Here is a 26,843-nt window from a genome sequence, read left to right as displayed (position 1 = left end):
CCCCCCCTTGCATAGAAGGCAAATAGGTCCCTGCATTGAACAGGCGAACAGATGAAAATACAATGCCATTTTATTTTGTTGACAAGTGACAGATTCCTTAGTGTTACATGATTAATTTTTTGTAGAAAGCCTTCGCTGAGCATCCTAGGGGTCCTTTCCTAGACATCGGGTCATACACAGCATTGGTCTATAAGGAATAGAAAATGAATTATATGTTAATTTCAATTCATGCACCATATAAAAAATGTACTTCTATGATTCAATTATATGTATTATTTTTTTCATATAATGGCGAGTTTGACCTCATTCCAAGTAGCAACAGCTAACTATGAAATGGACTTGAAGGGTGTTCTACAAAGAGTTAAGTTTGACTTAAAGTCATACGTAAGGGCCAATTTGCATACGTTATTAAACGCAAAATCTCATTGGTAGATTAAGTAACTAGGACTTTAAGTGCCACTTTAAAGGTAAATGTCCCATTTGCAGGCCAAATAAATGAAAAGATTAAATTCCAATGGCATTTGGAAGATATTACTAATTTATAACTTCTGTCAAAAGTAAAGGGCTTGAAAATACCTTTTTGTGGGAAAACAACGACGATTAGTTGTCAAATCGACATTAGAGATTGCAATCACTGAAGTAAATTGTCTGATTTTCAGACCCTTGTACCGAATGGTCATATAATTTGTGCTGCACATAGACCAGATCAGTTTAATTTTGGCCATTATAAGAAGTGGGTTATTGATGTAGACAAATGCTGCATGTTACAGCTCATTTATGTACTATGTTATTACCAAAGAAAAAAGAAGTCAGTCAGTCACTCAATGTTGTCCGACAGTGAAGTCTATAATGTAAACGGGTTTCCTTACATAATTTGAATACTAGGACTTTGCTAACGTTTAAATTTCACATATAGGACATACATGCCATATTCATGATTCCTGCAATGTTCTACATAATTTGATGTTGGTTGCAAAAGGGACACAGTATCTTTAAAGTCAAACTTAACTCTTTGGGAAACATACCCCTGATATTGTATAGGAGGCAGTCATAGTAGACCAGTTTAAAAACAGACTGAAAATTCACTTTTACTAAAGTGCATAGGGACTGAAAAGTGATATGATCTATACAAATACAGTTTATTATTATCATTATCTATGCATCTAATACTTCACATAATTTAGCTGTAGTATATGACAATTATTATGCTTACCAATGCTCGAAATGGCCTTTTCTTCATCTTGGACGCATTTGAAAGGGCAGCCTGTAAAATGAGCTTGATCATTGTCTGCTCTCCATCTGGTTAGAGGAGTCTACGCTGAAGGACACGTTGTGTGCTGAAAGAAATGTGGAAAATATAATTTCTTACTCCTCAAAAAATAGATTTCTGTTTCTTTCCAATACTTAAAGGGATCCGGTAACTTTGTCTCAGATTCTGAAACAAAATCCTGGAATTAGCTCATGCTGCAATGATAATTATAAACCTTTAGGTCAGTAAGGAACCCCCAAGGCTTTTACAAGCCGATCGCTTGTCTGATTATCAAGATGTTTATGATTGGAATTACAAATTTTGACACTACAGTCCAGGGTGCTACAAGAATTTTTTTCACCACTTGCCCTGTCGGGCAAGTGGGTTTTCAATTTACTTGCCCAAACAATATTTCCACTTGCCCAAAACTTTAAAGCGAAAAAGGACTCGAGGTTAAAGCATTTATTATCTCGTAATGATAAGTTAGTGTTTTAGATAGCAAATTAATGCACATACATGTACATGTACAGTGTAACTGTACTGAATAATAACCTAATATGTCAAAGAAAATGGTCAACAAAGGATGGTTGAAGGTTTAAAAAACGCATTTTATTGATTCTCCATAAATAATCAGATTCACATGAATCTCGGCAAGGTAGAATGGTTCAAGCAGGTTAAGTTTTTAATATTCAGTCATGTAAAAAAGCATAATGACCCTGTTGTAAAAAATATGATACAAACATGTCATTAATGGTAGCCACATGTACCATGGTGCAACATCACATGTGTGTCTGTGCAAGCCGCTGTCATTTGGAAACGTAGGCTAATTTTCAGCTGTTAATAATTTGGGTCAACTCTTCCATCAAGAAACGTCATGTAAATAATGGGTAATCAACTATTTTAAATAAAGTACGGACATTTTTATTTCATCATTCACTGCTATAAATATCATGCCAAAATTTGTAAATTCTTACTAAATAATAATATTGAAGATATTTTACGATAAATCTCGGATAAGTATGCGAAAACTAGACTAAACAACGTCGCTAAAACCATGAAAACAAAACAACAACGGCTTATATTCTGGGGGTCTCGATACTATTATCAAAATGACTCGCTCGGTCGGATCTTGAGACCGCAGTAATAAATTGAAAACGAGACAAAAACATTCATCTGATTTATATGAGCAGCGAGTTTTAAATAATATGTTCACAATCATTAACAGTCATTATGAATAAATATCAAACATTTGACTTTTTGTACTTACTAGAAAATCCCTGTTGTTTATTCCATTCCGATTCGCACGTGTTCATTTCCCTAGAATAATGACGTCATATTTGGCGTGATTCAACCAATCGGCAATCAGAGAATAGCAAAGGCCTGTCGGTGCGGCCTGCAGAGCTAGAGAGAGAGAGCGCGAATAAGCTCGCAGCTGGTACGATCGCGCTAGCTGTCTCTAGCTAGCTCACGGCCGGCCGGCCGTGCGTGGAGGCGGAGCGGCATTCATGGCTTGAAGTGTCACTGTTGCATGCGCGCTGAGCTAGCTGAGCTGGCTAGCTGTCTGTGAAGTTTTTTCGAAATCGGAACGATCGCTTTTTTGCTTCTGGATTTTGACGACGGGTAAGAAGTTGACGGGTGAATGGTAGAGTTCTTGGACACTAGGAAATTACTGTAAAAGTATCACTTGCCCGAATCGGGCAAGTGATAATTTGATTTACTTGCCCGACGGCTCAATTTGGTTGCCCCGGGACGTCGGGCAAGCGGGTTTGTCGCGCCCTGCAGTCTATTGGGGAAAACAAGTGATGATTTTGAAGCGTGATTCTTTTAGGGCTTCAATATTACACCATATCACAGACACTGATAACATGTAGGGCCGTGCATCTCAGATTTAACATTGTTAAACAATGCCTTTAAAGTACCTACATACATATGCATGTATCTACTAGCAGTGTCATTTGTTTACATGGCAAGTATTTTTTTCTTCTAAGTTTGGCGTAACAGAATTTTTGTTTACATTTTATCCCACAGAGTACCTAACATTTCATTCAAATAAATCTTACACACTGTACAAAAAAAATTCCTCTACAATATTTGTAAGTAGGATGGAAAAGACAGACAATTGCCCATTACAAATGTTTTATAGGAAATGTGTATAACAAAAAGAAAAATTATGCTTAAATTTTCTTGGAAAGCAAAATTATTAATCATTTGAATATTGGTTTGGACTATTTATCATCTACAAGAAAGTTACAATCCACGTCTCATTTAAACACACTTTATTGTGGATATACAGTGTACTTTATAGAAAACAGCCCTACATGTATTTCAGGTTCCCCCAGTATCTATACTAAGGTGAGTTTTGAGAGCTTTTGTCACATAAGATTAAACTTGTTTACAAAATGCTGCCCTAATTTGGCAAAAGGAACAAGTGACAACAGTGACATTTCATGTAAAAGAGTAAAAGAGCAAAATGCATCTGTCATTTACACTGACCCTAATGCAATAGCATGTCTTGCCTAACATATCTCTAAGCAGGACGAGTGTTCATGCATAAAATTTGGCCCGAAGAAGAGCCCACTAGGTATAATATGTCTTTGCTTCCTTTTGACAAAGCAGGGCAGAATGTTTATTGGACAGTTAAGGATGTACAGTGTTTGGTTTCTACTAGCTGGTCTATAAGTACTGACAAATGTTTACAAGTTTAGGTACATTACTACATTTTAAATCTAAACTTATGATAAATCCATTTTAATCACACTCCCAAGTGTGATTTACTTACATGTGACTTTGTTGTGCTCAATTATATTAAATTGTGACAATTTCATAATTTTCTTGATATCCAAACATCCTGCAAGAAATACATATTCCCCCAAAAAGATGAGTTGCAAAAGTCTGCCCAAATAAATATTTCAATACCTTTTCAAGAAATTCCTTAGAAAATATCTATAGCTGATGGTTTCTTCTATTAAGGTTAAAAGAAATGAGTTTTCAAGAAATAAATTTCACTAATTTCTCATGCTCAAATAATATAGAAATCAAAAGATAACAAACTTTTAGGACAGTGGGAAGGGAACTATATTGTCATGGAAACATTTTTTTCTTTTTAAAATTAACTGTAGGGTGTCCTGTCATATATTAGCTATAATGACTGGATAAATTTGCATAGGGAACAATAGGGATTTTTTTCTTCTCATTTAATAACGTATCAAGATAATTCTTTCAAGCTTACCACAACTGCTTCCCCAATACTCGGTTGCCAACTTTGTACAACAGTAAGCTGTAAACGAAGAGGGAAAACATGAAATCAGTATAATTGCATTAAATTCATAACATTCTATTTTGTTGCTTCTTATTTTAGTGTGATCAGTTAAGGGTAAGCATTCTGTCTTACAGAGAAGAATAAAGTTATCATAAGATCAATTCAAAGCCTATCACTACCTTGAAATTCATTAAAGTTGTTATTTCAATAGGTAAAATGCTTTTTTCTTGGGTCAAACTCATTCAATGTTAATGACTGATGATATAAGGTAAATAAATACAAACAAATTGGGAACCAGTGCATTGCCTAATAATTTCCATATGTCACACCACCGTTCACATCATAACTTGCCTCAATTGCTTTTGTTAGGAATTATTGACCTAAGTTACATTAATTGCTTGCAGAAAAATACTTCTTTAACATTTATGGAAAAAATAAATTACACATTGTGCAGTTTTAATTAGTTTAGGACATATACTAAGTTTGTCTGTATTGACTACTCAATTATGAAAGGTGTACTGTTCATTGCAAGTACGTGTAGTTAAAAATGCTTATGTGATCTAACAGAGTAAAATATGAAGCTAATAGCAATTGTAGTCATCAAAACTTCTTAGAAAATTCACTTACAAACATAACTCTCTTTTGCATGTTATGAAAGACAGGGTACAATGTATTCTATGGTTTATTTTGGATGTTACACAATGTTAACATTTCAATCAGATCATCAATTTCTACAAACTCTACACTATAGATGTTTAATCAGCTTGCTTTGTTCTTTGCTATAAACTACATGTACAATGTGTCATTCAAGAATATCACTGAAACATATGTATGAACAAGCAAAACATTAACAATTACAACAACAACAAAATGTAAAAAGTTTCCCAGCCATTTTAAGTTTTAGAAAAAGGGAATCCTAATGCATTGTTCATCCTGAGAATTGGACATTTTACATGTATTTTGTATGTTTCAGGTTTTAATACTAGTTAGTAACAATAACGCTCTTAATCTTAATATGTATTTATCTATTTACTTGATGACCGATGGATGGATGGATGGATTGATTGGTTGGTTGATTGATCTTTACTCTTGCTGTGCCGATATCATAAGTGACAAACAGTTTAGGTTAAACATGTATTTTAGATTGCACATTGCTCCAACATGTATTTGGATACCAAGATATTCAGAGCATAAATCAATCATTCTAGTTATCTGTGAAATGTGAAATATAATACATTATAGATTCATAAAAACATTTATTTTCTTCTTGATCTTTCCAATTTCTCTGTTTGACAATAAACAATGGTTAAATAAGCAAGAGAAAAAGGACAAGCAGTATTAAAGCCCATTTACATGTATATTTCACACTGCATGTACCTTATAAATGTACAAAATACATTTGAGGAAGATACAATATATATGTTTAGGATCATTGAATAAGGTATTAATGCTATTTTCTTTTATACATGTACATGTATGTAAATCTTGTTGGAAGGGTCAAGCGTTTGAAAGGTATTTGTCATTAGTACATGTGAGGGTAATGAAATGAAAGGAAAAATGTATGAATAAATTCATTTTGAAGAGGCTTCACCTTATTGCGCCCACAAATTGGTAATCCCTTTTCTTGTAATTTGGAAATTTGGCAGAATTACAGCAACATGAACATGTGTTTTACAAGTTTCTCTAATAGGAAATGGATACTAGAACTGATTATTGTTTTATGAATACATACTGTAAGCCCTTGTGCTAATCAATTGTATTTGTACATGTATGCAACCAATGAGTGTGTCTTGTAGAGTGCAAGCCTATTTCATAACATTTCTTGATAAATTGTTATCATTTAAGAGAAGGTTCATTGATTTTCAAAACTAACTTTATTGCAAAGCTAGGTGAAACTTTAATTGGACAAGGTTATCAAAATTCAATGCTTGGAAACATTTGAAGTAAGGATTATTATCAATTACAAAGCGCTTAAATACAGCCCCGGCATAGCACCTGAAGAGCTCTCTGAACACTTGAGATGTGTGACGTCACATTTTGAATATGATTTGCTCAAGCAGACGCTGTCCCATGACATCTCAAACATTTTCATTGCCTGTTTTGTCATCTTCTCTTCAGTTATTTCTCTCACTTCACTACCCTCAGGCTAAATGTTTAATCTATTGCCTCACTCTAAACCTCGTGCATGGTATTATTTTGATAAAAAATGCAGCGATTTAAAAATTAAGGAATCCATGTAACAAAAATAAGACGCCATTTTATTTTCAGCAGCATCCACGGTGGTATGTTCGGCATTTCAAGAGGAAAATTTTATAAATCACCCAATATGGAGTTGACCTCAAACTTGTACGATGGCCATCTGTTAGCTTACCAGTTTCTAGTGATACATAATTTGCCATATATATATACGGACTTACAGATATATGTGATTTTCTTTGAACAGGCACTGTGAATGCAAATTTAAGTATTGAATAATGGCAGTAGTAATCCTTTCTACATAGATTAGTTACATGTACTTGGTGCTTTTTTAAAAGATATTGTAATATATTTTTAGATTTTAAGCTGGCTTTCGATTCAATCAACCATGATATTCTTCCTTTCAAAACTTTATTGTTATGGAATTCGTGGAGTTACCCTCAAATTTATTTTGCAGTTATCTAAATGATAGAAAACAATTCACTGTTTTCGATTCTAAAACTTCAAGTTTACAGTCAGTTTCCTGTGGAATTCTGCAGGGGTCAATTATAGGCCCCCTGCTCTCTTAAATTCATTTAAATTATTTACATTCAGTCTCTCCCATTTTGAATTTTATACTGTTCACGGACGATACCAATATATTTTATAAGCATAAAGATGTCGAATGCCTGACCCAAAATCTGAACAATGAACTCCTAAAAGTTAGTGAGTGGATAAGCGCAAATAAACTGCAAATGTTATGTTGTTTTACTTTCCAAAGATGTGTGCTAGTGAAGTAAAAATATATATGAATGGGAATTTGATTAAACATACAAATTTAACAAAGTTCTTAATATTGATAAAGATAAAGTGGAAAGCACACGTCTATGAAGTTCTATGCAAAGTGTCTAGAACAATAGGAACTATGAGTAAACTAAAAGACATCTTGCCAACCAATATTCTTACAATGTTATACAACTCACTAATCTTGCTTTACATATCCTACTGTAACATTATATAGGGGTTTTGTAAACAACATTTACTTGATCATAATTACTTATATATCTGTAGCATATCCATGTCATGTACACTGGGTATTGTTTAAGTGGGTGATTTTGAGCTTTTTGTTATCTACCAAATAGTTTAAATTGACCATCTACATTCTTTGGTTATATGACATCATTTGGAACACCCTCTATGAAAATGAAAACCTGATGATTTGCAAACACACAACAATAAAAATATCAAGAGGAGAGGTTGAAAAATTGAAATCTTACATCTATATTTGCCCCTCATTTAAACTACTGTAGTTAAAGTATGAAAATGTCTGTTAAGTGTTAACAGTCTAGTGTAACGTCCGAAACGTGCTAACAGCATACCAGAAAGTGCTGTTAAAATGGCTGAATAATTTTTACGAGTCCCTTTTGTTGAGATTTTTTCAGATAAAGTACAATTATGGATTTACTGTTTAAAGCAGCAAGCAATGCCTTGCATCACAAAGTGTGGCTTCAATATTGTATGTTTTATAAATCAATTTCGCAAAAAGTTGAGATATTTTACAGAAAATTTGATTTACTTTTTTAGCATCATATTTCTTAATATCTTTATATTCAAACCTATATAAATTTATCAAAATAGTTTCCTTAACAGGAGTGTTCATTGTGAAATCGTAACTTGCAGATATGATCAAAAATGGTGTTAACAATGAAATTGTGTAATGTCCGAAACAGCCTTCTTGTGCTTACACAAAAATGATTGGATAAGAAAGACCTGATTTGTGTTTTGACTTGTGTTAGGACTTATGATAACTCATTTAATAAACATTTATGAACTCCAGATATCCTAAAATATGGATTATCATCATTAAAATGGTATTTCTTGATTTAGACATTAAAAGTAAACTGTTAACAGAAAATTGGTTTTAACTATAAAAAATATTGTAATGATGCATTGCAAAATTTCTTTGTTTTGGTGGTTAGCTGCCTTGAGATGTTCAAAAATGTTATGATAGATAGTTCCTGCAGTTCATATCTTCTGCTACCTCTAATGAAAAAATTTTCGGACGTTGAGACAACTTTTTCAATTTTTGACTTTATTTCTAATATGCACTACTATAATTTGATTTCATTTCATTTTCATAGAATCACTTGGAGTAACTAATAAGCTTATTCAAACTATATACAATCTCATTAATTTATTTTTCTAGTGAGTTAATTGGGGATCTACATTGTTTACAGAAAATGTAACATCTGAAGCAACATTTTCAATTGTACTGTTCCATCAAAATACAGGAGATGATTCAGATTACTGTTAACTTTCTTTAAAGTCCCTGTTCAAAGAAAATCACAAATATATGGCAAATAACGCTTCACTAGAAACTGGTAAGCTAACAGATGGCCATCGTACAAGTTTGAGGTCGACTGCATATCGGGTGATTTATAAAAATACATATAAAACCACCTCCATTGCATCTGGGATATACGAGAGATTCGCCAGAAAAATAACGATGTTTTAATGATGTCACATTATGAACCATCCCTGCCCAAGCAGACGACATCCCACAAAGAATGAACATAATTGCAATGCTATTATTTCTCAAATTATAATGAGTTTAGTGAATATAAATGTGATGGCATTTGACACCATTCAAAAAGGGGTATGAAACCGATTCTAAATTCTTTTATTTGTAAATACACAGGATAGGGGTTAATGATCAATCAAAGAAACCACACTTTCAAATTGAAAAAACCCTGAATGATAGCATGGACAGCATATGTTCCCTTTTGAAACGCCGAACTACCACAGTGTATATGCAGCTGAAAATACAATGGCATCTTATTTTGTTTACAAGCAATGGATCACTTTATTTAAGCGTTTTGTAACTGATAATAATCGTTACTTTGAATGTTTCCAAGCTTTGAATTTTGATAACCTTGTCCAATCAAAGTTTCACCTTTGCAATAATGACAATAAAGTTAGTTTTTAAAATCAATGAACCTTCTCTTTAAGATCCAATTATGCTCATTAATCATCAATAGAAAATAATCATATTGTTTGTAGCTACATATTTTTTTCAGCTCCAACCAAAAATGGTATGTCAATTTTGTTACAAAATTCTGTAAACAATTTGCTGTTCAGGGATACCTCATGCACATAAAGCAAAGTTGACAATTTTTCATCAAGCTATGGGAGGTCAATCTAGGTCCATACTACAAGAAAAATTGGCAACTGATTTCTAATACTTTATCTTTGAAAAGTTTCAGGCTCTCAAAGAGCCATTTAGCTATTTGGTTTTTAAGAAAACAGTGAGTGCCTTATAAAATCTAAAGTTTTTTTGGAAATTCTGAATATATCTGATAGGGAAGCCAATTTCCCTGACTAACATTGGCAAGTGATTGTATTAGACAAGTTCATGATGTTCTTATATGAAGAGCAAAAGAGTACTGGGAAGTCAACACAAGATTTCTATCTCCCACTTTGAGAGACTGAGAATATCACTGATTCTTAGTTGAATAAGTAATGATGGGAACTTAACTTTATCAATTATCAGTACACCTGTGATACCCTCCACAATATATCCTAAAACAATCCATCATATCTAATTATGTCTTACAGGCCTTCCAACTACAAATAGTTCTTTGACATTAACTAATCACACTCATTGATGAATGTGAAGATAAATTGCAATCACAATTTGTGAAACAAAATCACCATGATAATGTCAAAAACTGTGGACAACTAGGTTTATGAAAATTACATAAGTGAGCTTCAAAGCTTTTGAAATAAAAGAGAGAGCATTTTGAGAGTTCACATCAGGCAACCAGAGGCTGCATAACAATGGGCCTGGAAGTAGGTGTGGATGGGGGGGGGGGGGGGCTCATTTGTACACCAAACAAAAAGGTCCCCCATCCACACTTATATAGTCCGAGCTCGATGCTTGGCTGCACTTGCAACATATTTTAATTTGCCAAAGCAAAAAACCAAAAGATTGCCCTTAAAGAATAAATGGCCCTTTTTACATCATTCAAAACAGCTATATTGATGAGAATGGGACATTATTGGCATTAACTGCCTGAACATCATTAAAAACACAATCCATCTTCAAAAGTAAAGAAGAATTCACTGTTGACAATAACAGTGTTGTATCAAACATTTTGCTTTTGGACATATTTAGGATTGCTGTATATTCCATGAGAAAACATCATTAATAATAGGCATCATTGCAGGGGGGGGGGGGGATTCCCTTCGTAAACATACTGTAAGTAAATTAGAGCAGTAAATGAAAATGAGGAATATCAGTGCTCAAACCTGACTTGCAGAACTTTTTATGAGGGGTATTTACATATCAATACACTAGCCAGAAACTTACCACAATCAAATCGCTTCTTGATCCAGAAGGAACATCCTTACATCCAGGCTCCTATTTGTAGGACATAAACAAAAATGACAGGGGCATCGTTCATGGCAGGTAATACAAATGGAAGTAAACATTAGAAAATCATAAGTTTGAAAACAATTTATAGGTAACGCTGTACAATGTAATTCTTAGTTAAAGAATTTCATTTCATTTCATTGATTGGTTCAACCATTTTTTTAAAACAAACATTCAAAATTACAAGCTCGAAGGCTTGACTGCACCTGCAACATATTTTAATTTGCAAAAGCAATAACAAAAAGGAGCTGATATGCTTTAAAAGACAAACAAAATCAATAGGAATAAAGTGAAAGGACGTGAAGATTTAAGGTACATAAAATGTTTGAAAGAGTTACAAAGACCTACTCTCAGGATTACTATTTTAAGTTTTAAGAGTCACATACAAATAAATCCCTCATAAATGTTCATAAATCAAGTTTGACTGATGATGTCTCTCGTATAACAATATCCTTGAATTTGGTGTGAATTTAAATGGTGTTTATTCCCCTTCATAATGATGCCCCATTTGTAATGATTATCTGTATGTAATCATGGAATGTGCAATAAACATGAGTCTAAGGCAAAATTAAAAGTGAAATGTTGCAAAATGCATTGTAATTGTCAGGAAAGCATTCTCCATTTGTTTGAAAGATGTTGAGGCCTTGCAAAGTAATTATATGCAGGACTAAAAGCTGTAAACTGACAGACTTGCAACAAATGTATGATGTACTCAAACAAAATGCAACAAATGTATGATACTCAAACACAATGACAATTTCTCAATCAGCTGATTACAAATGCATTTCATCTTACAAACAAAGTTTAAAAACAAGATTGCCCTTAAAGAAAAAATGGCCATTTTCACATCATTTAAAACAGCTTTATTAATGAGAATGGGACATTATTGGCATTAACTACCTGAACATCATTAAAAACACAATCCATCTACAAAAGTAAAGAAGAATTCACTGTTGACAATAACAGTGTTGTATCAAACATTTTGCTTTTGGACATATTTAGGATTGCTGTATATTCCATGAGAAAACATCATTAAAAATAGGCATCATTGCAGGGGGGGGGGGGATTCCCTTCGTAAACATAAGTAAATTAGAGCAGTAAATGAAAATGAGGAATATCAGTGCTCAAACCTGACTTGCAGAACTTTTTTATGAGGGGTATTTACATATCAATACACTAGCCAGAAACTTACCACAATCAAATCGCTTCTTGATCCAGAAGGAACATCCTTACATCCAGGCTCCTATTTGTAGGACATAAACAAAAATGACAGGGGCATCGTTCATGGCAGGTAATACAAATGGAAGTAAACATTAGAAAATCATAAGTTTGAAAACAGTTTATAGGTAACGTTGTACAATGTAATTCTTAGTTAAAGAATTTCATTTCATTTCATTGATTGGTTCAACCATTTTTTTAAAACAAACATTCAAAATTACAAGCTCGAAGGCTTGACTGCACCTGCAACATATTTTAATTTGCAAAAGCAATAACAAAAAGGAGCTGATATGCTTTAAAAGACAAACAAAATCAATAGGAATAAAGTGAAAGGACATGAAGATTTAAGGTACATAACATGTTTGAAAGAGTTACAAAGACCTACTCTCAGGATTACTATTTTAAGTTTTAAGAGTCACATACAAATAAATGTTCATAAATCAAGTTTGACTGATGATGTCTCTCGTATAACAATATCCTTGAATTTGGTGTGAATTTAAATGGTGTTTATTCCCCTTCATAATGATGCCCCATTTGTAATGATTATCTGTATGTAATCATGGAATGTGCAACAAACATGAGTCTAAGGCAAAATTAAAAGTGAAATGTTGCAAAATGCATTGTAATTGTCAGGAACGCATTCTACATTTGTTTGAAAGATGTTGAGGCCTTGCAAAGTAATTATATGCAGGACTAAAAGCTGTAAACTGACAGACTTGCAACAAATGTATGATGTACTCAAACAAAATGCAACAAATGTATGATACTCAAACACAATGACAATTTCTCAATCAGCTGATTACAAATGCATTTCATCTTACAAACATTATTGGCATTAACTACCTGAACATCATTAAAAACACAATCCATCTTCAAAAGTAAAGAAGAATTCACCGTTGACAATAACAGTGTTGTATAAAACATTTTGCTTTTGGATATATTTAGGATTGCTGTTTATTCCATGAGAAAACATCATTAAAAATAGGCATCATTGCAGGGGGGGGGGGGGGATTCCCTTCGTAAACATAAGTAAATTAGAGCAGTAAATGAAAATGAGGAATATCAGTGCTCAAACCTGACTTGCAGAACTTTTTATGAGGGGTATTTACATATCAATACACTAGCCAGAAACTTACCACAATCAAATCGCTTCTTGATCCAGAAGGAACATCCTTACATCCAGGCTCCTATATGTAGGACATAAACAAAAATGACAGGGGCATCGTTCATGGCAGGTAATACAAATGGAAGTAAACATTAGAAAATCATAAGTTTGAAAACAATTTATAGGTCATGTTGTACAATGTAATTATTGTTACAAGAATATCATTTCATTTCATTGATTGGTTCGACCATTTTTTTAAAACAACATTTAAAATTACAAACGATGTTCGAAAGATATATTCAAAACATATGTGACATACAAAGTAAAAATGGTAGAATCATTGACATATAGTAAAGACGTGCTTAAGGATATGTCAGGAGGAATAGGGTTCCAAATAACAGAAAAATTGTTTCTTACAGGTTTAAAAAATATAGTTTTTTCCTGGCCAAAATTTAAATGAGTCTCGCCCACGAGTATTATAATAATGAACATCATTAAAACATCAGAAAGCAATCAGTGAAAACTGAAGAAAAAGGGAAGTGTAAAATACAAGCAGTTATGAAATTTGAAAGTATGCTCAATTAATCAGAAGTTGGATATCTGCAAAATATTTTAAAGTCTACAATTTTTGGGGTAGAGAAATAGTCATCAATTTCTACTTGTTTTCCAAAAAATCATTTTCTAGCACCTGTGTCCTATTGAACCAGGGAGTGCCTACTAACTCTTGATTATGTTGATCTTTCTTCAAAATAGATCTATTCCTTTGATCAATTAAGGATGGTTGTGTTGTGATAATTAATGGGAAGGCTTCTCACAAGAGAAAACATATAATTACAAAGTATTGTGTTTAACTCATCAACTTGAAAACTTTAACATGTCTTAAATGTCTTAGCTTTTATATAGAGTTCCCTTTAGATTTCACTATTTTGTTTCTTGCTTTTTTTTAAACCAACATAATAACAAGATGGACATCCACTTTCATGACTGGTGTTACATACAGGTACTTCCCTATTTTAAAAATCATTATCCTTATTGACAGAACTGTAAGCGATGTCAGAAAAACAAAACTTGTTCAACCTAAACAACAAGGAAGTCTACAGCTTTTTCAGGCTGGGGTAAAGACTGAGATGTTACAGATACAAACAAAAAGCCAGATTCCTAACTTACAATACAAATTAAAAATAGAAAAGGACTTTCATTTGTGTAAAAAAAATTGGCAAACTTACAGTGCTAGTTGACACTCTCTTGGAAGAACAGCTCTGGAATCACTGGGAGCACCTCCATTCGTAATTCTCATCTCATTCATCTGCTAAGAGACAATGACCAAAACTTGTACATTCAAGAGATGCCTTAAATTTACATTACATTAGTTTTAGCAGAAACATCAAATTTTTCTTTTAAAATTGAAACCAATTATGTCATGTAGTGATTATTGAGCATTACTGGTATGACTCCAAACTTTAATAGCGCTCAGCAAGTTCAGCAAGCTCAGCAAAATAAAGTTGGAACTAAAGTTGATTAAAAATGGTAGTTTTAATTATTAAAATAGAAAATCAACATACTATAACAAATACAAATTAGATAAATTGGAATGTTTTCTGTGACTAAATAATTCTGAAATTCATAAGATACATCTAAATTAGACTCTAGACCCAACTCCACTTCTCAACTAAATCTACAAACACCCAGTATGGGCACATCATAGGTATTTACATGTGTACAGTATGTTATTGAGGTTTTATCAAGTTGATGGCCATGCCCTTACTCGCACTAATGTAGCCAGGGGACAGGGCGACACATGCCTCCTTAATAATGCTTTTGGATAAAACTTATTTGTTGTTGTTGGTTTTTATGGCGTTTTCCATAGTCATTGGTAACATTGGTAAACCAAACTGACGTTATTGGTACAACAAACTGACAGAATGCAACACACATACCAACAAAAGGTATAATTTACAAACAAAAATGGTAGAAGAAATACCATTTTCCAGTTGTGAATGTGTGAAAATTATCACAACTCACTTGATTCACTCACACAGAATTGTAATCTTTAGTCAGTTGTAAAATGTGTCTGCCAATGTTATTTTTATTATATTTGGTTATATTTACATTTAGGTCCAAAGGATGAACAGGACAACATGATATGAGCTTAAAACTTAAGCATCATGCTCTGTTATTAGCTTTGGAAAAATTGTCAGAAAATTGATTATGATGTACCCACATCATGTGTGATTTACCAACAACAACAGTTAAAGAATACATTTTCAAACGGTAAAGTGTAAAATTGTCTCAACCTGCTTCCTTTGCTCACTTAAACAAAATGTACTTCCTGTCCTCCATCTGAATGAAATTTCTTTCAAGTTTGATGGAGTTCCAAAGGACCAACAGAAACAGAGTTTACTAATGTATACCTAGCTTGATAATGAGCATAATTAATACAAGACCTGTTTGACAGCCATTAATTAAACCTGCAGTAAAGATGTGAAACAGGCAGGAAATCAGAGGACAATGATATTCTGGAATTAGATGACTTCCCTAAGCTGGGGGATGCAAAACCTCCCACTCCCTTCCCTTCCCCAATTCAGGGCAACCAGCTCATATTAAGGCAGCAATTACTTGCCTTTAGCCACTTTTATTGGGTTTTCATAATTTGTTGATAAGATATCAAACATAAATCAAGTCAATCAAACAAAAAACAAACAAAATGCAGCAATACAACAGCATACAACGAAAACAGTGCTTCGTAACTATCTACATGTAATAAAAGCAGTCACTTTTTCTCTTCCACATATCTATCCTCTGTAATTAGAAAAAAAACAAGTGTCTAATTTAGTAGAGGGATAAACATTTTTGCATTTAAGTATCAAGTATGTAGAATTTGAAAGATTAAAAAAGCAATCATCATAATAATTTTGCTTTTGTAGATATACAGACAGGATTACAGATCATAACAATTAAATTTCCTTTTCTTCCAGAGAGGGAGAAAAAGAAAGTATTTTAAAAAAAAAGGTAGTTTCAGAAATTAATAACTGTACTCATAACTTAAATCTCCATTTCCGAAAATGAATTGGAAGTTTGTCATTTTTCTTAGCAATACGATATTCAATATCTTTGTTAACGGCAATACATGTACATGCTTTATAACCGTAAAAGGTTGGTGGTTTATTTTGAATTTGCAAACATACATGTAAGTATAATATTTAGGTCAAAGAAACAAATATATTAGGAATTTATCGACATTATAACTAAACATCTTTTCAAATGTTGAAACATTTTGTACATCAGGCTTTTTGGTTTCCTGAAAAATAATATTTTCATCCCAAATGTGTTTTACAATAGGAAATTCAATAAAAAGATGTACCGGTATATAGGTTTCAGGGGCATTAATTGTTACAAAGGGAACAGTTGGGGGAGTCCTTTCTTTTGATTTTATACAAAATATCATTCAAACCTAGTGCTTTAAGAAATAAATTTAAATAGAAAGAGTGCATACATGTACTTATGGTGGATTTAAAATTATTTACATGATTTTTTTCACATTTGACCTCATCAGAGTTGTGAAAATCATTCCTAAATATCATTTGTTTGTATGAAACACCTGGTTTTAACATGACACTGTATGCATATTTTGGAATTTTCTGAGTTTTCAAAAGTGTGGACTGTAGTTCTAATTTCTTCAATAATTTCATGTGGGGTTAAGTGAGACTAACCTCTCATTTTGTTTATTTTTCACATTCAAAAGTTGCATTTCCTCCTGTCCTGTGCACTAATATCATAATCAAGAATAAGCTCCTCAAATAGTTTATTACCAGGGTGAGGAGGGTTGAGTAAATCACTAATAAACAGTTACCTCTGTCTAACCTAGCTATCCTGATATATGAAATGTTGCTTTCATTTTGAGCAAACGTTTCTATTCAACCAAATAAACTGACAAGAACCAATTGGGAAAAGGGTGAATCAAATTCAGCTTCCAAATTTTTTCCCCTAAATATATAACATGTTCGGAGAGACTTGGCCAATTGACTTGAGATTAATCTGTTAAGAACATATTCAGATGCATGTGTGTTCCATAGAATATCCTTACTATCACTAAAATTGTTACAAACAGAAATTTAATAGACTTCCACCAACTGTCATAATTATCATGAAGGAGCATTTTAACCCATGACATTTTTTGTGAAACAGACGAAAGTAGGGGTCAATCATTCGTAAACCACCCAAAGAAAATTCATTACACATGTATTGTCTTTTGGCCCTACCATTTCCACCACTCTATATACATCTAAACAACAAAGTATTTAATCGTTTGAAAAAACTCTGTGGTATTTTAACACATAAGACAGAAGGAAGAAAAAAAGGAGTAGTGGCAACAATAGGGTCTTTACAACACAGAACTTCCCAACGAGGGATAAGATTCTACCAGCCAGCACTTTAAAGTCTTTTTAATGGATTTGAGTTTGGTCCTATGATTAAGTTCATATAGTTGATTTAAATTCAAAGAAAAATGGACACCTAAAGTTTTTAAAGTAGAGTTATTCCACTTTTAACCGTTAACAGAAAAGGAAATGCATAAGAGCCTTTCTTAGAACCAATCCATATTGCTTCTGAATTAGATATATTGAGCTTACAACCAGAGCTATCAGAAAAATTACCAATAGTGTCAAACAATCATCTAAAGGAGGTAACTGAGCCATCAATAAAAGATGTGGAATCATCTGCTAACAAAGATATTGTTATGTATTGCTAGAGGCATGAGCGTCCCTGGACGGTGTGTGGGCTCTATAAGTTTACACTATTATTACATTATTATTATATTTTCAATTGTTTAAACAAATTGTTGGCTTACACCCAGTAGATGCAGGTTCAAATCCCACTAGTTCCAAGATTTTTTCTGACTTGTTTTTTAATTACAGATCAATCAATCAATCTTTATTTACTGGGTGTTAGCCAGCAATTTGTTTAAACAATTTAAATTTCTCCCAGGAAGCATTACATTTATAAAGATATATATTATTTTCAACTGGTACTCCTTCGCTTTGAAAGTTTTGTTTAATAGTAAGAGCCATAGTTTCAATAACTAATAAAAACAAGTATGGAGATATGGGACTTCCTTGAAAAATATCATTTTCTCATGTTAATAGAATTTATCAAATTTCCATAATTATATACATAACTTTTTTGACCAGAATAAAACATTTATATCCAGTTAATGAATTTATTACTGAAATTAAATGCTGTAATACACCAAGAAGGAACTGATGAGAAACACTGTCAAAAGCTGTCTGAATGTCAAGCAGAACAATTGCACCTGGAATTTTCTTTGAGTCTGTATAAGATTCAATTTAAATCTGTTATCAACCAGAAATTGTTTCCAATATTCCTACCCTTTAAAAAAAAAGATTGGTCAAGTATGACAGACATTTTTTCAAACGGTTTGCTAAAGTTTTGGCTAAAATCTTGTAGTCTACTGTTAATAAGGAAATAGGTCTAAATTTTGGTAGATAGGAAGTATCTTTATCTTTTTCAGGAATCTAAGTAATAACTCCATTCTTTTGAGAGGTAGACATTAGTCCATCCTGCAGAAAAGAAAATTTACACAAGTTTAAAAGCATATCAGAAAGGTCTTTCCAAAAAACTATATAAAATTCCACAGGTAAACTGTCCAGTGATGGTGATTTGTTATGACTCATTGAATTAAGTGTCTCCAACAATTTTTGCTTAGTAATGTGTTTTTCAAGAAAATCTTTATGAACTTCATTTAATTGAGGAAGTTCAATGGAATCTAAGAAATTAACCATTATACCATCCAAATTATTATCATTGCATCTTCTCTTATACAGGGCTTGATAAAATGAATGAATTTCTCCCAAAATCGTTTGTTGATTAATGTCATTACTATCATTCTCTAATCTAAATATACTCTTCTTTTCTACAACTCTGTTTTATAAATTACAAAAATATCTGGAACTCTTCTTCAGTCCATTGGATTAGAGAACGAACAATAAAACCTTGGGTTTCATCATTTTTTTTCATTATTTTTTGTCAAGAAGCTCAGTATTATCTATATCTGCACCTAATTTGATATCTAAATTCTCAATATCTTTCAATTTTTTTTAAATATTGATAATTCTCGGTTTCGTTTTTTCTGGGACGCAATGTATATATAAAAGAGGTTTTGAACTGTGACATTCAGTAATTTTGTTTCACCTTCTTTGAAGCTTGGATTAAAAAGAGGGATGTTTTCACCAAACTGATCTGATAGTAATGAAATAAATTGATAACCAACAAAACTATTGTATATGGTATACACTAAAAACATAAATCCATTAACAGTCCCTCTGCTATGAAAAACCAGTTCAAATATTCATCATTAGTTGCCATATTTGTGAGAACAATAAACTTAAGAGCTACAGTGTTATTTTGGGCAACTGAAAAGTCATGCATAAAGTAATAACAGTAGACTTGTATTATACAACATAACAAATCCTGGTTATTACTGCAAGTTTTACAGGTTACATGATACTGTATTTTTCATCTCAAATGTTGATCACTATCTTTTAGAGTACCGGTAAGTTTTCTGGTAGTTTCATTTAGAGTAAGTTTTCTTATACATATATCTTTTAGAGCAAGTTTTCTTGAAGTTTCTTTTCTTTCTTCTAAATTTTTCACTGCTTTGCCTTTAATTATTTATAATCCTTTCCTTTTGTCATTGCTCTATAGAGTAGTGTCTTTATCATTTCTTCTTATTTCATTAGCTAAAACAAAACAAAAATAGTATATCACTTTCTTTAGAAGTTCTCTATTTTCTATGTTCTCTATAGCATCTTCAACTTGTTTTTTCCTGACTTGAAATAGAGTTCTTGTATCCATAATTAACATTATCTAAGAATAGGGTCGCATTTCATAATACAAAATTTTTGTCGTTATTCCTAAGGGTCCCTATTCATAATACAAGAAAAGAGTCACTATTCATAATGCGGGAAGACAGTCGCTATTCATAATGTGGAATGAGGGTCACTATTCATAATACGAGAAGAGAGTCATTATTCGTAAGGACCACTATTCATAATCGAAGAAGGGAGTCGCTATTCATAATACGAGAAGAGGGTCGCTGGTCATAATACGAGAAGAGGGTGGCTATTCATAATATGGAAAGAGGGTCGCTATTCATAAAAATTAAATAAGCAGACAGAATGATAATAAGAAAGGGAAATATTGGATGGGGGACACCCCCACGGCTATGGTAAAGCTATGGGGGGAGGGGGCGGCTCATGGCCCTGAATATTTGTTGAAAACTTATATTGAAAACATACATTTCTGAACAATTAAAGAAAAAAGGCATGCCCCAGTAATCTAAACAACCCATCATCCCGGGCCCCCAATCATCAATCAGCCCCCCGGAAATAAATATAAATGTCTGACATCTGAATGTCCGAGTTGTCATCATTGGCATAAAGGGCAGGGGGCTGGGGATATTTCATATGTAATGATGTGTTTGTTCTGCAATTATCTATCTTGTTTCATGACAATTTATGTCGACCTCGTTTGGTTTGTTCACTTTATTGTAATTTTATATTTTGGTTTGGCTGTTTAAAGTTATTGATTCTTTATATATCGTGTGTGAACCAGAATGCATGCAGAAATGGATTTGATTAATTATTGCGTGTATTTTCCGTGTTTGCTTTGAATTTATCATGTCTCAAATTGATTAATGTTAAACTTTTTCTGAACCTGCACGCATATTTGTATTTACATTCCATATTTTTCCTGTTTTTGTTCTGTATTTATCATTATATCCTGCCCCCTTGTTGCTACAAGGGCTAGATATCCCACCCCCAAAATAATAACATAACCAAATTTCTCACATATTTTTGTTGTTGTTGTTGTTGTTGAACTAGACCTTATATCAGACCTCCTTACCCATCATCATCACCACCCCCACCCAACAAAAAAAGACAGTAAATGTTTGGTTTATATTCAGATTGCATTACTGCAAAAAACCTCAAAGGTCCAAAAGTGTTCAAGCCCCCTTTTCCCCAAACAAAACACAATATCAAAGTGCCCCCCCCCCCCTCCCCGCCTCTCTACAGGGAATTACTTAGCTTCTGGTCCAGTCCAACTCCTAATGTTTTTGGTGTTAGGAAAGTTTCAGGAAATCAAGATTGTGGATGAATAGAGTTAGGTTAATTAGTATGATTACCGGTACTAGTATCCTGAGGTACAGGTGTATGTATTGAAAATCTTGAAACTCTACATTGGCGAAAATTGAAAAGCTTCTGGGTGCCTGTCCTTGACTTTTGGCACTGGATATGACATATGGCTAAGGCTATATAATTTGTACGTCCATAGGTCCTATTAAAAACCATTTCCTACTAAAACATTGCTGTATAAACAATTACTAGTTTCTAAAATAGCATGGGCCTGCTTGTTCTACTTAATGTCTCAGTGGCGTAGCCAGGATAAGATCAGTAAGGGGCAGAGTGGTGGGGCAAGATTTCTCACAATGGGGACAAATTATGATAGGATAAGTTGTTATGCTTTACTTTATTTTTGTCATCACAGAAGTGGGGCAAATATATTAGCTAGGTTATGAGGATGTCTCTATATAATTATCAAAGATAAAAGGTAATATATACTTTTAAAGGTAAAGACCAGTATTGGAAACGCCCCAATTTCAAAAAATGAAATGGAAGCTCTCATTACCAATCATGTGAAAGAATATGTTTTGACTAATACATGATGATAAAAAATTTGCCGGGAAACCGCCTACTAATTCATATATTTGGTAAATTTGTTTCTCTCATGGTCTGGTGAGAGATAAAGGGTAGTCCCATATACATCTTTCTGTGTATAGTGCTTGTAACTTTACGACGAATGGGCCAAATTTCCTATCATTTTGATGATTCCAGAACCTTGCAGATGCTAGATGCTAGATGATCAACCTTTTCTGATCGATTCCACAACGTTTCTTTCACAATGCAATCGCATGACCATTACTGGTCTTTACCTTTAAAGAAAGACATAATACAGGGGACGCCAGCACTGATTGCATATGGCATGACGGTCACAAAATCATATCTTATTTGGCTAAAAATCTTGATAATCTCGTATTATAAATCGCCACCCTCTTCTCGTATTATGAATAGTGACCCTCAATACAAATTATGAATAGCGCCCCTTCCTCATGTTTATAAATAGCAACCCTCTTCTCATAGAATTGAATAGCGACCCTCTTTTTGTATTATGAATAGCAACCCTATTCTCTGTCCTTATGGGTAGCGACCCTCTTCTCGTATTATGAGTAGCGACCCTCTTCTTGTTTTATGAATAGCCACCCTCTTCTTGTTTTATGAATAGCGACCCTCTTCTCGGTCCTTATGGGTACGGACCCTCAATACAAATAAATAGCGCCCCTTCCTCATGTTTATGAATAGCAACCCTCTTCTCATAGAATTGAATATCGACCCTCTTCTTGGTCCTTATGGGTAGTTACCCTCTTCTCGTATTATGAATAGCCACCCTCTTCTTGTATTATGAGTAGCGACCCTCTTCTCATATTATGAATAGTTACCCTCTTCTTTTATTATGAATAGCCACCCTCTTCTTGTATTATGAATAGCGACCCTCTTCTCATATTATGAATAGTTACCCTCTTCTCGTATTATGAATAGCCACCCTCTTCTTGTATTATGAATAGCCACCCTCTTCTCATATTATGAATAGCGACCCTCTTCTCATATTATGAATAGCGACCCTCTTCTCATATTATGAATAGCGACCCTCTTCTCATATTATGAATAGCGACCCTCTCCTCGTATTATAAATAGCGCACCTTCCTCATGTTTATGAATACATGTAGCAACCCTCTTCTCATATAATTGAATAGCGACCCTCTTCTCGTATTATGGATAGCAACCCTCTTCTCATACATGTAGAATTGAATAGCGACCCTCTTCTCGTATTATGAATAGCAACCCCTTCTCATAGAATTGAATAGCGACCTCTTCTCGTATTATGAATAGCAACCCTCTTCTCATAGAATTGAATAGCGACCCTCTTCTAGTATTATGAATAGCAACCCTCTTCTCATAGAATTGAATAGCGACCCTCTTCTAGTATTATGAATAGCAACCCCTTCTCATAGAATTGAATAGCGACCTCTTCTCGTATTATGAATAGCAACCCTCTTCTCATAGAATTGAATAGCGACCCTCTTCTCGTATTATGGATAGCAACCCTCTTCTCATAGAATTGAATAGCGACCCTCTTCTAGTATTATGAATAGCAACCCTGTTCCCGTGTTATGAATAGTGCGCGTATCCCTGCGTGTATCTGACGCGAAGGCAATCTGCATGTAATCGAAAAGGCTTGACTCGAACTTTAATTTATCTTTATAAGGAGTAAAGCATAATTTGTTGATTAACGTTCTATTAGGTCTTCTTCGATGTTGTATAAAACAAATAATGAATGTTTTTCATACGTTTAATAGTGCAAATATTTTCATTCGTTGAAAGATTAACGTTAATTCTATTCAACTCGGCTGACGCCTCGTTGAATAGAATGTTAATCTTTCAACTCATGAACATATTCGCACTATTGAACTCATAACCATTCATTATTTGTATACTATGTAATGACCCTTAATGTGAATTATGAATAGCTGCCCTCATCTCACATTATGAATAGCGGTCCTTATAAATAATCATGCCTTTATGAATAGTGACCCCTTTTCCGTTTTATGAATAGCGAGGTTACCCCTGTAGATCACCCCTGCAAAACAAGGGGTACGTACAAGGGCTGCTATATTAACCAGCAGAGCCAATTGGCCCTCTGCCCCCTCCCCCACAATTAGTTTTGGGAAGTTTTTTGGGGGGTTGATTTGAAATTTCATTCTTAGAAGCGACTAACAAATAGTGGAAAAATACAGTTTTTAAAATGTAAAAATGTAAAGTCTTTTCAAAACATACTTGCTCTGCTTACCCAAGCAAAGAATAATTTGATTCTGATTCAATATTTACAGAATAACTTATGAAACACATATGACACAAAATTACCAAATACCTTGGACTTGCCCATACACGAGCATCAAAACAATATGGACTTGAAAATTTGAATTGTTGATATTTATCGTTCTAAATTTCACAACTATCCACATCAGGATGTATAACAAACCAAAGTACCAGTACTGTGAAAGAAATTAGCTGAAAACACAAGATTGGTTGGCTTTTTAAAAATTAGTTTTTAACCTTAGAAACTGCCATGGACCCCCCCCCCCCCCCCCCCCCTCGACCAAAGCTTCAGTCTTGTAGTTGTATGATGGGGAGCCCTTTGTCTGTGCATCTATTATTAGAATACATACATGTAGGCGATTGAGGCCCTCCCCCCCCCCCCCCTCCGATCGAATAATGAAAAAAGGGAAAGAAAAAAGAAAAAGAGAGAAAAAAAGAAGGGGAAAGGAAAAGGAAGATAAAAGAAGACGATTAGACCCCTTCCCCCCTGATCGTAAATTTGCATTCAATTTTCTGACTAGACCTGTGCCCCCGTATGATGCCAGCTAGTCCCCCCTCAACTTCTGACTCTAGCTACGCCAATGCATATGTTCGGGATTTATGACATGATGGAAACATTTTCAAGGGTTGTAGTATGTGAATATAATTACTGAAATAAGACTAAATCAGTACTAATGTTATGTAGATCTAGCCTATAGTAATCCCAGACAACTCGCCCTAAAGACAGCTCGCCCTTGGAAAACTCGACACAATACCCTGGACATCTCGCCACAATACCCTGGACAACTCGACCATGGCGAGTTGTCCAGAGTATTGTGGCGAGATGTCCAGGGTATTGTGTCGAGTTGTCCAGGGTTGAGATGTCTTTGTGGCGAGTTGTCTGGACCCCGTCTAATGATGTAGCTGCTAGCTGTTCGTTCCCCCATGATTTCTTCTTAATAACATTCTATAAATTAGGTACCTGTCCTTGTCTAGACCCTCTACAGATACTACAGTATACACAAACCTAACATTACACTAGTCCAAATCAAACAACACAGTAACACTAAACAACAGTTATAGTACTAGTATTTATAGTATATTAGTACCTGCATGATCTGACATGTACATCATGTACATGATGTAGGCCTAGGGCTAATTTATTGAAGATACATACAATAATGTATGTAGGCGGCTAGGCCTACCCTGATTTAATTAACATTGACTTGTAGTTGTACACAAGTCATTACTTGATCTTACTGTTACTAGTGTTATAACTAACCGTTCTACGACAGCACAGTCACAGTCACAGTGGCAATCAATTAGTCAAGATAATCAATACAACAAAGATGATAAGGCAACAAGTATAATTACTCACCCATAACACCATCATTCTGTCAAACTGTACATAGGCCTACATGTATATATGTAGGACTCCATGCATGCAGCATGCGCATCCATCAAGCGCCTTGGTAGTCTCTTTTAAAGTCTATGCGATAATACACGCAGGAGCAGGCTCGTGTGTATTGTCAATGGTGATGACAACACATTTACCAATTTTCATATGGAAAGTTGTTGCTTTGGGCAACAACTTTACCAAATCGGTAAAAAAAGCAACACATTTACCATTTTTGCAACAACTTTACCATTCACAGGCAACAACTTTACCAAAAATTGGCAACAAGTTTACATGGGAAAACCCTCTCTCTCTCTCTCTCTCTCTCTCTCTCTCTCTCTCTTCTCTCTCTCTCTCTCTCTCTCTCTCTATCTCTCTCTCTCTCTCCCCTCTCTCTCTCTATATATATCTCTTGTTTCTCCCCCCCCCCCCCCCTCTCTCCCCCCCCTCTATCTCTCTCTCTCTCTCTCTCCCTCCTCTCTCTCTCTCTATATCTCTTGTTCCCCCCTCTCTCTCTCTCTCTCTCTCTCAAATATTGGTTTATTTCCCATGTCGGTTAAAAAATTCCCCTTTTTAACTTTTTTGTTTAAATATCTATTTTGATTTGTCTTCCCTTCTCTGTCTCCGTCTCTCTCTCTCTATCTCTCTATTTCTCTCTCTCTCTCTCTCTATCTCTCTCTCTCTCTATATATATCTCTTGTTTCTCCCCCCCCCCCCTCTCTCTCCCCCCTCTCTCTTTCTCTCCCCCCCCCCCCTCTCTCTCTCTCTCCCCCTCTCTCTCTCTATATCTCTTGTTTCTCCCCCCCCCCTCTCTCTCTCTCTCTCTCTCTCCCCCTCCCTCTCTCTCTCTCTCTCTCTCTCTCCCCCTCTCTCTCTCTCTCTCTCTCTCTCCCCCTCCCTCTCTCTCTCTCTCTCTCTCTCTCCCCCTCCCTACACCATTCTTTGTTCTTTCTAGATCTCTTGTTTCTCCTCCTTCCCTCGCTCCTCTTTCTCTTTTAACCTGTATTCTTTGTATTCATAT

General features: G+C 34.2%; 1 long non-coding RNA gene across 3 annotated transcripts; it reads right to left on the bottom strand.

Moving 5' to 3' along the window:
* On the bottom strand, nt 1–26,089 carry LOC115927181. Of its 3 annotated transcripts, none has more exons than XR_004065485.1 (8): nt 25,805–26,089; nt 14,665–14,747; nt 13,470–13,520; nt 12,308–12,358; nt 11,053–11,103; nt 4,479–4,526; nt 1,214–1,337; nt 1–187 (listed from the first exon to the last, which is right to left on the bottom strand). It is a non-coding gene; the product is annotated as an uncharacterized LOC115927181 (long non-coding RNA). The 3 variants fall into 3 exon arrangements; XR_004065486.1 differs by having other exon boundaries at nt 14,665–14,744; nt 25,805–25,832; XR_004065484.1 differs by lacking the exon at nt 25,805–26,089 and having other exon boundaries at nt 14,665–14,793.
* Nucleotides 26,090–26,843: the final 754 nt, after the last annotated feature.

The sequence above is a fragment of the Strongylocentrotus purpuratus genome, unplaced genomic scaffold (assembly GCF_000002235.5).
Source record: "Strongylocentrotus purpuratus isolate Spur 01 unplaced genomic scaffold, Spur_5.0 spur5_scaffold_20, whole genome shotgun sequence".
NCBI classification, from domain to species: Eukaryota; Metazoa; Echinodermata; class Echinoidea; order Camarodonta; family Strongylocentrotidae; genus Strongylocentrotus; species Strongylocentrotus purpuratus.
This window is presented reverse-complemented; position numbering and strand designations above follow the sequence as displayed.